At 38.1% G+C, this 12046-nt stretch overlaps 1 protein-coding gene and 1 long non-coding RNA gene across 4 annotated transcripts in view; one reads left to right on the top strand and one right to left on the bottom strand.

Annotated features, from left to right (window-relative positions):
- The window catches only part of LOC126914992 (uncharacterized), a 649115-nt gene that overhangs the window by 248912 nt on the left and 388157 nt on the right, over positions 1 to 12046 (top strand). The window lies entirely within an intron of this gene.
- On the bottom strand, positions 5837 to 9005 carry LOC126915002 (uncharacterized). 2 transcript variants are annotated; one of them, XR_007709984.1, is made up of 2 exons: positions 8041 to 9005; positions 5837 to 7506 (listed from the first exon to the last, which is right to left on the bottom strand). It is a non-coding gene; the product is annotated as an uncharacterized LOC126915002 (long non-coding RNA). The 2 variants fall into 2 exon arrangements; XR_007709985.1 differs by having other exon boundaries at positions 8047 to 9005.

The following is a 12046-nucleotide window of genomic DNA, read 5'->3' as shown; positions in this document are numbered from 1 at the left end:
GGCGAAGCGATGGTTGCTGGTCGAGTTTACTCGAGAACAGCCAGGTACTTGGCGAAAACGACTGGCTAGCTTGGTATCGTCGCAAGAAAACGTCGTGAGATCGCGTCTTGGATGTTCGTGCCCGGTAGACTGAGTAATGGTCGTTCTCCTCGTACGGAAATCTGGAATATCAGCAACGGTCGTTCTTTGCCTTCGTTTTTCCCCGTGCTGATTGGCCAGGAAACGAGTATCGGCAAAGTGAACCGGGCAATTAATCGATCACCGATGTCAACGGTATATTTTAGAGCCTCCCTCTTCCTCCCTCTCTCTCTCTCTCTTTCTCTTTCTCTTTTGTCGATGTAGACGTGACTTCATCGTCAGCTGTAATTTAATTTTTCAACTGGATGTTCGGTTCGTTTGCGTTATAGGTTTGCCAAAATATTTTATTCCGGAGACGTTGATTGCGAATCGGTGGGCTGGATGAGCTGGATTCTCTTTTCTTTGACAATTAAATGGTTCCTGTTAGGAAAATAGGAAAGAAACGTTTTACGATAGATCTGATTGGCTTGAGCGACGATAAACGAATAACGGGAAAATACAAATTTATCGGTGTTTTCCGAGGAGGAAAATTTGCGACAAGAAAGTTAAGGAAATTATATTATTTGCATGGTTGGTGTGCATGCGGGCTGCGTGAAAGTTTCGCGACATAAACTTCCCTTTTCGCGGCTTGCCTCGGAAGAGTAACGGAGTAACGCTGGAGTCAGAAACTCTTGCAGATGCAGGAAACTTTCATGGTCCGGAATATCCTTGTTCCGCGATGCAAATTGAAAAATTGCACCGCCGCGGTCTATGTGTCTTGCGGATACGTTATAGACTCGCACTATGATTTTGTGAAATCGATCATTTCCAGGTAATTTTAACTCATAAGAAAGGGAACTATGGTATGCACGTAGGTAATTTCCTCTCGGCGATATCTTTCTATATTATTTCGTTAGCGGTGTAATTATTTAATCAACGCTGGAGCTAACAAAATGGTAAAAGTATCTAATTAGTAACTTTTCACAGAAACTTTACAACGTTTACGACATTACGTTTGTACGCACACGTATATTTTTTCATATATGATTCTCAGTTTGAACCTTTTAACGTAAATTTTATATTTCGCATCAACTCGGAGAAAATTATGGAAATCTCGATGAAATTTCAAAGAGCGACGGTTTCGATACAACTTTCGTTAATCGTATTTCCAAGGTTGGGTTATACGACCGAGGGCACATTAACATAATCGTGCCATTGGCGAACCTCTCGAAGGATAATATTCTCGTGCATATGGTATTGTTCTGTCACAATTAAACACATCACCAGGAAATCTGCGGCAATGTATATCGCTAGATACGGCCGAAGACACGCTTATATGCACCTGCGATCAGATGATTGCACGTAGGACGTAATATATCGGGACGATGATAATGATATATCCAGGAATTCTATGCCACGCCTCCTTGATTTGCATAGAATTAGTCGCTTCCCGGTTCTCCGTTGTGTTTCTGGTGATGTTAAACTGCTCGTTGAATACAATCGTGATCATAGATTTTAGATGTCGAGTAACTCGCAAAAAAGTAGGCAGTGTGTGATTTATTACGTACGCGTATCTCCATTCATTTTTACTTGTATTTTTGATATAATATCGTGAGGTCGCGTAATTTTGTTGGTACTTTGAATAACATCTCGTAGGTTATTGATTTACATATTGGTTTTTGTAGAATTCATTTCCTTCTTTCCACTCTCGATCTGTATTACCGACTGAGCATGGTAAGTTGCCAGTTGATAGCACAATACCAGCGATAGATACTGTAAAGTCACTGATCGATGAGAAAACCACGTCTCTTCTCGACTGTCGGTAAAAGGGAACTTGTTGACTGGCGTGGATAAGAAAGTTTTCTTTTTACCTTTATCGATAATTTAAAAGAACAAAATTTATGAAAGCATTGTTCGCCTTAATACACGTTCAAAAGTGTGTATAAAGATTTCAAAAAAGCAAAAGAAATTTATATCGCTATATCTGATAATATTGTAGCGAGAGGGCTCAGTGGCTTCAAAAGAAAACGTCACGTTCATCTACTTAACCATTTAAGCGACGAAGGCGACCAATGTTTCAGACCTGAACCTTTTGACATCTGCTCGGCGACTGACTAAAACCGATCGTCGACGGTGCCATGTCGGGGAATGTTTACACACGGTAATTGGGTCTCTCAAAAACTACATCATCGACTCTATCTTTTATGAACAATTTTCCTCGATAATTTACATATTCAATATTTCAAAACATTTCAAGAATTTTGATTAGTATGGCTTCCCAACGACTTAATTATCTCCCAACTCAGATCACAATACCTACATACGGACAACCGCGTGAACAAGACCTGCAAAGTTCCTATACTGATTAGACACTTTGCAACTTGCAGTTGTACGAAAATCCTGGATAGGCTATAAACGTTCGGACGAGAGCAAAGAGGAAATCATCGATGCGATGGTCGGGTTTACGACATCGATTACAGAGGCGGCGGATTTTCGCGTGGCTCGACCGATAGTAGGGCGGACGGGAAATGGGAATCAGAAAACCGATCGATAAATCCAATTAAATTTCGTAACGCGGCTGCCTGCAGAAGCAGAGCGGGCAACGGTAACGGCCGTCTGACACCCACCAAATTGCATTTTATGCGCGAACGAAGGACATCTCCGATGCGTTCGCCAGACCATCTTCGTGTTATACCGCTGTCGATTGCTTGCCTTTGCAATTTGCAATCTAAGCTTGTTTCGATCATTTTTCTAACGCATTTTCCGTCACTCGTTTTCTTACGGTTGGTTTTCATTTCAATGGGAAGTCCAGTTGAGCGATTGACATCGCATAACGTGTCGTAGGTAGAAATAACTTTTATCGAATGCAGATATATATATATATATGTCGAGTTGTCGTTTGGATTTCGAGCGCGAGACGATTCTTCGTTAGTATTTGCCATCGTGATGTTCAATAAAGGTTGTATTTACATAAATTAATATTTCTTTACAAAGTTTGATAAATAATTAGTTTAACGGTTAACTAGTATAACAAACAATAAGTAAACAAATGCTTTTGATAATATTCTTGGGTTCTGTAACGAATCCACGGTCAACGGGAAACTTTCTGTACGTTTTAATATATTTTTGATAGCACACTGACACGTTCGCTCTGGCACAGGGTTTCTCCAAGACTAACTCCAAGACGATGACAGTAAACTCTCAGTAAGGAGATTGCAAAATAAAAGACAGATACAGTTACATATATCAAATACATATCGATCGGGAATATCAACAAATTCCAAAGCGCCGTAACTAGGCAGTTCCACATAAACCAGCATTGCTCCTGATCAAGACTTGATTGTTTATACAGCGTGTCCCTCAACACTGGTACCTCCTCTGTAAGACATTTCGTTCATCCCGTGACCGTGGCTACGTTCGGCGACCAGTTATGTCACCCCGAGCCCAAGTATTGGGAAATCTTCCAAATGAAAGGCCCGATGTCCCTACATCTCCGACATATATATATGTAGTAAATTAGAATATTTGTGTGTTAATGGAACAATGAATTTTTATTACATAAATGTTAGAAAACTTTTAATTATTATTAATAATTATTTTAGACAGTCTAAAAGAAAATTTGATATCCATTAACAATCTTCCTTATTACTCTATAACTTTTCTACCTTGTTTTATTTAAATTCTTATACCAATCTATCGTAATCTTAGTCTAATCTAGTTCATAATTAATTCCTTGATTATTTCTGCTTATTGATTCTATATCAGGATTTTTTAATCGGTTCCTACCACCGTTTTTACGATCGGGCTCCTCGTTCATTAATTCTTTCAAAAACGACCAAATAATTATATTTCGAAACCATCGTGTTCCTTTTATTTGTGCGAATTTTCAGATATCTATAGAAATCTGAAATTCGATGTATAGAAAATATAGAAAAAAAAAAAAAGAAACTCGAATACATAGGAAGGTTTTCAGAATTGAGAAAAATGTACAGAAACCACTATATATATTTTCAATATAATTTTACGCTACAGATGGTAAGATACTTGAACACCCACTGTACGAAATAAAGACGTAACACTTAGGAAGAATTACGCGGACATAAATTCGTCAGAATGCGAGTGTAAACATATTAAACGAAATAAACAAGTGGAAATAAATATTGTCCAAAACGAGCGTAAATATTTTCCACGTTGTAATGAATCTTCTTTAAACGTCAACGCGCTCGTTTTCACGCAGGTTAATTTACTCCGGAAAAGAGTTGAATCCGCGAAGCTTAAGCACATCACGTTGATTGATAGCAGTAAACCGTGAACAAGAGTTATACGGTTACTGCACGCCGGTCGAGTGCACGAAATTGTAAATCTGTCGAGGCAGAGAAGCAACGGTAGTTGAAGAGGAAATTGTTGCAACAGATTGCGGCTTCCTAAAACAGTTCCAAGGGTTCCCTAAATAAATTCTCATATAGTTTATCATAATGGGCGCAGCACTGGTTGCTAACATTGTGTTACAATACGAAACCGGATCAGTGCAAATGGAAACTGCGTTTGCTTGTTGAAAACAAACCCTGCAGGGGAATGAGAACTTTACATTTAAATAAACGAATACAGCTACGCATTCGCCGATCCGTGAAATTAACTTGCCCGAATCCCGATAAAATGTTTCCCGATTTTCCACACACGATTTTCTTTGATCGCAAATTCACCCTTCTTCTTTATCGCGTGCTTATCCTATGTTTATTATTATTTTACAGCGCACCGGCTATTTTGCATCTCTCCTTTGTATTTTTAACAAAGGTATATACATGGTACACGAGTATCATATTTTTATTTTAATATTCCTTGCGATATTTGCGAATATTTCTGACCATCTCATTTTCTACGTTTATTTAAAGTCTTTAATCACGTTTGCGATTTAACAAAATGACAAAATTAATATATCGCTACTACTATACTATACTGTTGAAATTAGGAATTTTTTACTTTCTTTTTATTTTTACCATTGTTAAAAGTATCGTATCTGGTGCTTTAACTTTAATCGAGATAGAAAACTAATGTTATATACCTATCTATCTTTATTACCTACGTCATTCTAATCGGAATTGTCTATATCTGACGGATTGTTTCAATTGTTAGAGCACCGTTGCCATGATAGTTCAACTGCGTTCAGTGAAAAATAATGAAAAAACGCCTACTCGTAATAACTCAGTTCTGTACTGATAAATGTGGAAACATGCTGTGTAACTCGATTTTGCAATGGGCAGAGATATATCGCGGGTTTATAAAAGACGACAGATTATTCGTTTTCGATATACCTGTTCACGTTATAATCGAAGTAATTGAGAATTAATAAAATTGATTACAGTATTTCGAAGTACGTAAATCTTCATTTACGGAAGCTTTTATACCGAATTTTAATTAACGCATTGCAAACCACGAAACGTTATTCTCTGTATCAGAAAACGGACAACCTGATTTAAAGATAAATGACGAACATCAGCTGCAATCGACATTGATCTCGATGGATCGTTGATACTCTTAACAATGGCTAACCGAAAGGTGCCGTCCGTATCGTGTTTAATATTAATATTTGCAAATATAATTCAAAATGAGTTAACCATTCTCACGGTAAATTTCGATGACGCTTATTGATTTTATGGTATACGTGTTATTATGTTACGTACACGTTGTATACGTGTTATTATTGCGCGGTAATAACAGTTGATTTGGTTAATTCAGGGAAGTTTTTACTCTGTTTTTGAAATATAATGTACGAGTCGGGTTGTAATGGCAAATAATTATAATTCTCGAAACGTGTCATAGTTCGCAGAATAGTTGTAAATTAAAATCATTCGTGTCGCTAATTTCGCTCGCATCTTTCTACAGTGGCTTGATTGTTGCTCATCTTTACCTCGTTCCACGATCGCTGACCCTTTTCGACTACTTTCAAATATTAGGTGATCCTATAAGTTCGTGCCGTTTTTAGACCGTTTTTACCGTCGTGTTAAGATCGTTTACATACCTTTCAGTTTCGTGAAAAAATGCAATCCCCTTCTCGTTGTACAACTTCTTCCCATTTTTCATTATTCCGTCTCGATAAAGGTTCTCTTGTTTTTCTTTAAAATATGAAATGTATACACAAAGGTCGGCACGAACTTATGGGATGACCCAATACTTTAAATTTCGACATTTATTCGGTTTGAAATTAGTTTCGGCCTAATAGAAATATAGTCACTTATCGTATTATGGAAATCTTCTGTAGTTTTCTGATTTGTGTAATGATCACCTTATCAATAACGTTACGTTTACGCAATCTTCACGTATTATTTCACTGGTTGGTTCCCGATCGGTTAATCATGCTGTAAATTTTAATACCATTGCTACATATAGAATGTACATCAGCTGAATCATCGTATCATTGTTATCGCAATTTATTATTATCACGAAACGAAGTCTCCTTTCGTTAATTTATATTTCAAACCGCGTTTGCTCGCAGAGGAATTTAATCCGGATATGTACGTCTGAGAAGACAATCGTTACTTCTTATTCATTTGGATACATAAAACATCGAAATTAGCTTCGATTCGTTCTATTATAGTTTGCTCGCCTGCGCGGATCCACCGTGAATTTCAATTTGCATCTGAATACTTTTGCAGAACGTAAATGACACAAGTTGGCTTACGGAGATGGCACTTTGTTCGCGGCTACACCGCAGCTTCTTCTTCGTTCTTCGCGATTAACATATTCATGGCCACATTGAGAAATATTTCACGCGCGGAATACGAGTACTCCATTAAATTCACCTTCAACTCGTTTATCGCCTTATTAAGATTATACCGTGAACTTTCATCGCGTACTATCGCTGGCAAAGCTTCGTAAATCGCCTCTTCTCAAACCATTCGACAATTACGTTGTTTTCGTCGTAGAAATAAAATTCTAACGTCTAAACAAATTTAGACGTTTTTTCCAACGCGCGAGAAAAATAAACTACGAGTTACGAGGTAAATCTTTGGGAAATCCTGTTGGTCGAATTATCATCGTTTTTTCTTCTTTCGTAGAAAGTTTTCTTCTATTTATTTAATTAATCGCTATGGCGTTTAAGCGGATCAAATATCGTTGAAAAAAGGTTCGAATGTTCGAATTCTCGCCTCTCTATTTTTGCGACAATTTTATGGAATCGATTCGTCTCTACTGGTAGCAGTTCGACTGATCTATTAAATTCCCCCTGGGAACCTTCCGCAAATGGAGATCAGATTTATAGTGAGCTCGATCCTCGAAACTCGTGTTCGGTTTGCAACGAAAATACACCGAAGGTTCGCTTTGTTTTCACGTACAACGATTTGGATTTCACGGCTCGATGGCGTTGGTACAATTAGCGCTGCTGTGTAAAGAATTAGGTTTATTTCTTGCGGGTCAAGTGGAGAGAAATATCTCTCCGTGTGATGTGTTTTTCTGAAATGGTATTAAAGACATCCAATTAATGGATACTATTTTTACACATACTAAGTATATGATTTTTTTTTTAAATAATAAAGATAGCTTCATATCTTGTTATAAAGAGAATTAAATTATTGGATAATCTTTACAGGATTTTCATCCAGGAAATGATACAATCCTATAATTAATAAAGGAAGCGTACAACTAGCTTCGCATAATTTCTGTACGAGTATATTATTAGAAAACGTACGTAAAAATGTTTCTACCGGTGATGTACTTTGATAGTGTTCATAAGTTACATCCAACGAGCCATAAACGAGCCAGAAACTAAGGGTATTTAAACTTTAACCATTATGCAGGAATACGAAACGTATCCATTACTTTCAGTAGAAGCGAAATGTGTATACACATGGGAGCAAAAACGAATATTAGATTCTTAAAAACATTTTTAATTTCTAAAGAACATTCCTTTTTAGAAAACATACAGATTTCTCTATTATAACTTAACTTTACCAGCAACTTTCTCAAATTAAACATTTTCTCACTTACACGTACGTATATATAACTTGATCGCTGTGCTTTTTAATGCAGCCACTGCCACTGGCTCATATGTTGCATCGATTCAATTGTCATGCTTATTATTAGAGTCTATGCAACGCCACCGACATAGCGATTATATTTTTAAAATTATACACCTCGTTAAAAGAATCTAAAAGGGCAAACGCAAAACTGGCCATTACGTTTAAATAAACGATACCTATTAGCCAAAGTCTTTTAAACTGCGTAAATATGCAGAAGGTATAACCATACTTTAATCGTAACAACTGCGTTAATTGCAGCTCTGAAACAGAAATACAAAAACCTTAAACTCAACCGAATCTCGTTAATCGCAAGGTACACAGGCAACAACCGGCGCACTAAATGGAAACAGCACGCTAACAACTTAATCCACCGGGCCAGAACACGTTGGCGGTAGATTCCGAAATTCTCCGTGGAAACACGCGAAAGTCACTGGGTTCGACGATCGATCGGATGGCCGAGCAATAAATTCGCGAACATCGAGCGAAATCCGGCGCGAATTCGTCTCACCCTCGGCCGAAGCTCGCCGCGTAACAGCTCGTTCGGCCGTCTGTTTCTCCGTTGCTCACCTAGATTCCATTTCCACCGGACTATTAATACGCGTTTCCGCGTCCAACATTTCGCGATCAGGCGGACACGCGTCTCGAAAAACAGAAACCAGTGGCTTGTAGAGTCTACGTGGCCGCGCGAGACGTTTACATCGCCAAATTCATCCCATCGCCGTCTTCGATCGTCTTTGACCCTCGCGTTAAAAATAGTCGAGAGAGGAAAGTTCCCTTCGCCGATCAGTCAGTGTCGATCCCTCGTCATTGAGTCTTCGCTACGTGGCCATGGTCTGTCGAATTTTCCACGATGAACGAGCGATTCGTGTTTGTTGTCGACGTTTCTCGTGAAACGCGCGTACACAACTCGCCAAACACTGTGACGCGCCTGCTTATACGGCAAAGCGAAGAAGCGTTGGAAATTAGTGGCGCGATCGGGCACGTTACGCCAGATTTTTGGCAAGTTTCGCTTTGAACCAGACAAGCTTCGACGCGTTGAACGCGTGGAATGTAGTTCGCTGAGTTTTTAAAGTGGCGACCAACGGTTCCCTTTAACTCTTTGATCGTGTCATTTTTCGCAGATTTCGTACGAACTTCAACGAGTCTTCGTAGTTTCTTATTTATGAGCGAATTAAGCGTGACTTTTAGAGTTTCAAAGAGTCTCGATTCGTTCTTTGACCGTGTTTATAAAAATACAACGATGGTGTTTCAACGAGATGAATCGTTAAATTCATTTTAATTAATTCCCTCTACCGAGAAATATTCGCCCGAAGGCTTACGAATTTTCCAATAAATATTCGATACATTTTTCCATCGGTTATTATTGCATTTCCTGCATAGAGTATTCTCGGAATAATCTAATATACATCTCTGACAATCGTTTCTAGCTTCGAGCTCACATTTCTTCAAATATTTCCACTTCTATCGTGCTCGCTATTTTATTCCTCTTTTCTCTTCGACTTCTTCCGTGGGTTTACCTTCCGAACAATTTAATAAAATACCAATTAATTCTTCCTAATCGTATCTAACTGCATTTTCCGTATCATCGCGATCGCAATGTCGTAAAAACGATGACTTAAGAGGATCCTTGACTCTTGAAAAAGTGCCAAAGCTAAAGCTATAATTCTGTTCCTTCGAGGCTCGATTTTTGAAAAACGACACTGTCTCACGGCGAATCAAATTTTCCAAGCGATAGAAAAGTCATTAATACCCGTCGAAGCTTTTCTCATCCGCCTACGTCTCTGGTGGCCCCTATCGATACGAGTTTATCGAGAGGAACGTAACCGTATCAAGGTCACGTTTCTGCTAGGTCACTTTCCCGACCGTGAAAAAAGGACAAAGAAGGAAAAATGCTCGGAATGACGTAGTAGTCTTCGAAAAAGAAAAAAAAATGCTCCTTGGCGTAGGTGTAGCTCGTAAATGATCGAGCACGAGGTCGCTCTCGATAAAGTGACCACCATAAATCTTCCCCTTCTTTCTCGAAAGCTAACCAGAATCGTCTGTTTCCTTTTCCCTCTTGACCTATCTTCTACTTTTTCCCTCCTTCATAGTTCATGCTCTCTTCGATGCTTTCGAGTTTCCTGGTCGAACGGTTTTCCGGCAAATAGCTGCACGGAGCCAAACTCATCGATTTACTGTTGCTGGACAACGGGGATTCGTGTCGCTATTTGTTCGAGATGAAAGTTTCCTTTCTCTCGATAAGAAGGATTTGCGTTGAGCACTTCTGGGATTTTTACGGCAACTGCTGGTCGCTGCTACGTTTTTACGATTGCTTTAAAGCCGCCTTATGAAAGATCCGTATCGTACCTCTGTTCGATTCGTCTTATTATCGTATTACGATGCCACTGCACATTGTGACAAGATGGACGTCATTTTCTAACGATGATCGAGTTGGCTCGGCTAGTTTTTCGTTTGTTCGGAGAGACGGTCTTTCTTTATCAGAAAATTGCCTTTCCCCTGTTCATACAGGGTTTAATTAAAAATGAGGAGCATATTTTCGTTAATTTCTGTCGTATTAAATCGCTCACACCATTATTTAGTATATCGTAATTAATGTTTTTCCTATTAGATATCAAACATTACAACTTTGTCTAGTTTTCAAATTCGTGGTATTTTACGTCTAATTTTCAAGTTATCATTACGTGTTCCTGTTTTGTTAATATCTCTCGTACTAACGTTCATTCGTCAACATTTTTCATCTAATTTACACGTTTTCGAGATACTTACTCGGCAAATAATAGATGATTTACAATTTCCAATCTATTTTTTTTTAATCGAATATATGATTTTCATACGTATCTTTCATCCGGTCGTATAGAATTTATTTTTCTTTGCGTTCCATCAGATATTAATGTACTGTCTGGTTTGGTAATCAAGCGTTTAATCAGACCCAAGCTTAAAAGTCTTTTCGACAGCTGCACGTAAATGCCATTTGCGGTTAATAAACTCCAAGTGTAATTAATCGGAATTGACAAAGGGCAGCGACGCGATAACCTACATAATTTGAATGAAATTTCGCATTCGATGGTGATCGCACCGCGGATAGGGAACGGGCATTCGTGATTTTGAAGTTTGCGGTGAACCAATAACATGGAGAAAGGGGAGTCCAATGAAGAAACTTTGCCGACAGTTTATGGAATTATGATCGCGTTTCTCACTTGCGTGGTTGGTTACGTTTTGTGGGTAAGTGTTACTATTGCGACAATCATGATTTTAGATATCGTGAACATGTCGTGTTTTATCGTATTTTGAAAGCGACGCGGACAAGTCTTCGAAGAAAAGCGGTAAACTATTTGGAAACATATAGTGAAAAAATGATTTAAGAAATAAAAGAATAATTTGCAAGTAACAGCGATCAAATATTAGTTTTGTAATTTTCCATTCTGAAAGAGTTGTTTTACAATTTTTCACGATATTCTTCTTTCGTCAAGAGAAGTCTATATTTATTTTATCGAAAATTACAGTTTGCGCGAACTTGTTTTTCTTTCACAGAGTATATCACGAAGAATATTAAAAATTAATAGCTTATAGTAATAACGATGTAAATGACATACCATGTGATGGAAGATTTTAACACGAGAACAGTATAGAGGAAATTGGAATTTCTGTTGTTTCATAATATCCAATAACGCGCTATGTATACACCGTATATGTATAATACATGCAATTATTGCAAAATATTGTACGATACTATGTAAACGCGGGACTAACACTGTAATAACTTCGATTCGCGTTCATGTTAATTACCAGTTAAACGTTTTTCTCGTGTTTGTTGGAACTGGCGGCGAAATTCATGCATAAAATTATCCCCCTGTTTTTGTTGTTAATTGGAATAACTCTCGGCAAGATAAAATGTAACAAAATTTTATTACGGTGGAACTTTGTTCGTCCGAGCCGGATGGCAGACAAAATATTTCGGATAACCGATGAGTTCG

The sequence above is a fragment of the Bombus affinis genome, chromosome 3, assembly GCF_024516045.1.
Source record: "Bombus affinis isolate iyBomAffi1 chromosome 3, iyBomAffi1.2, whole genome shotgun sequence".
Taxonomy (NCBI): Eukaryota; Metazoa; Arthropoda; class Insecta; order Hymenoptera; family Apidae; genus Bombus; species Bombus affinis.
The sequence above is the reverse complement of the archived record's forward strand: the minus strand, read 5'-3'. Positions and strand labels throughout refer to the sequence as shown.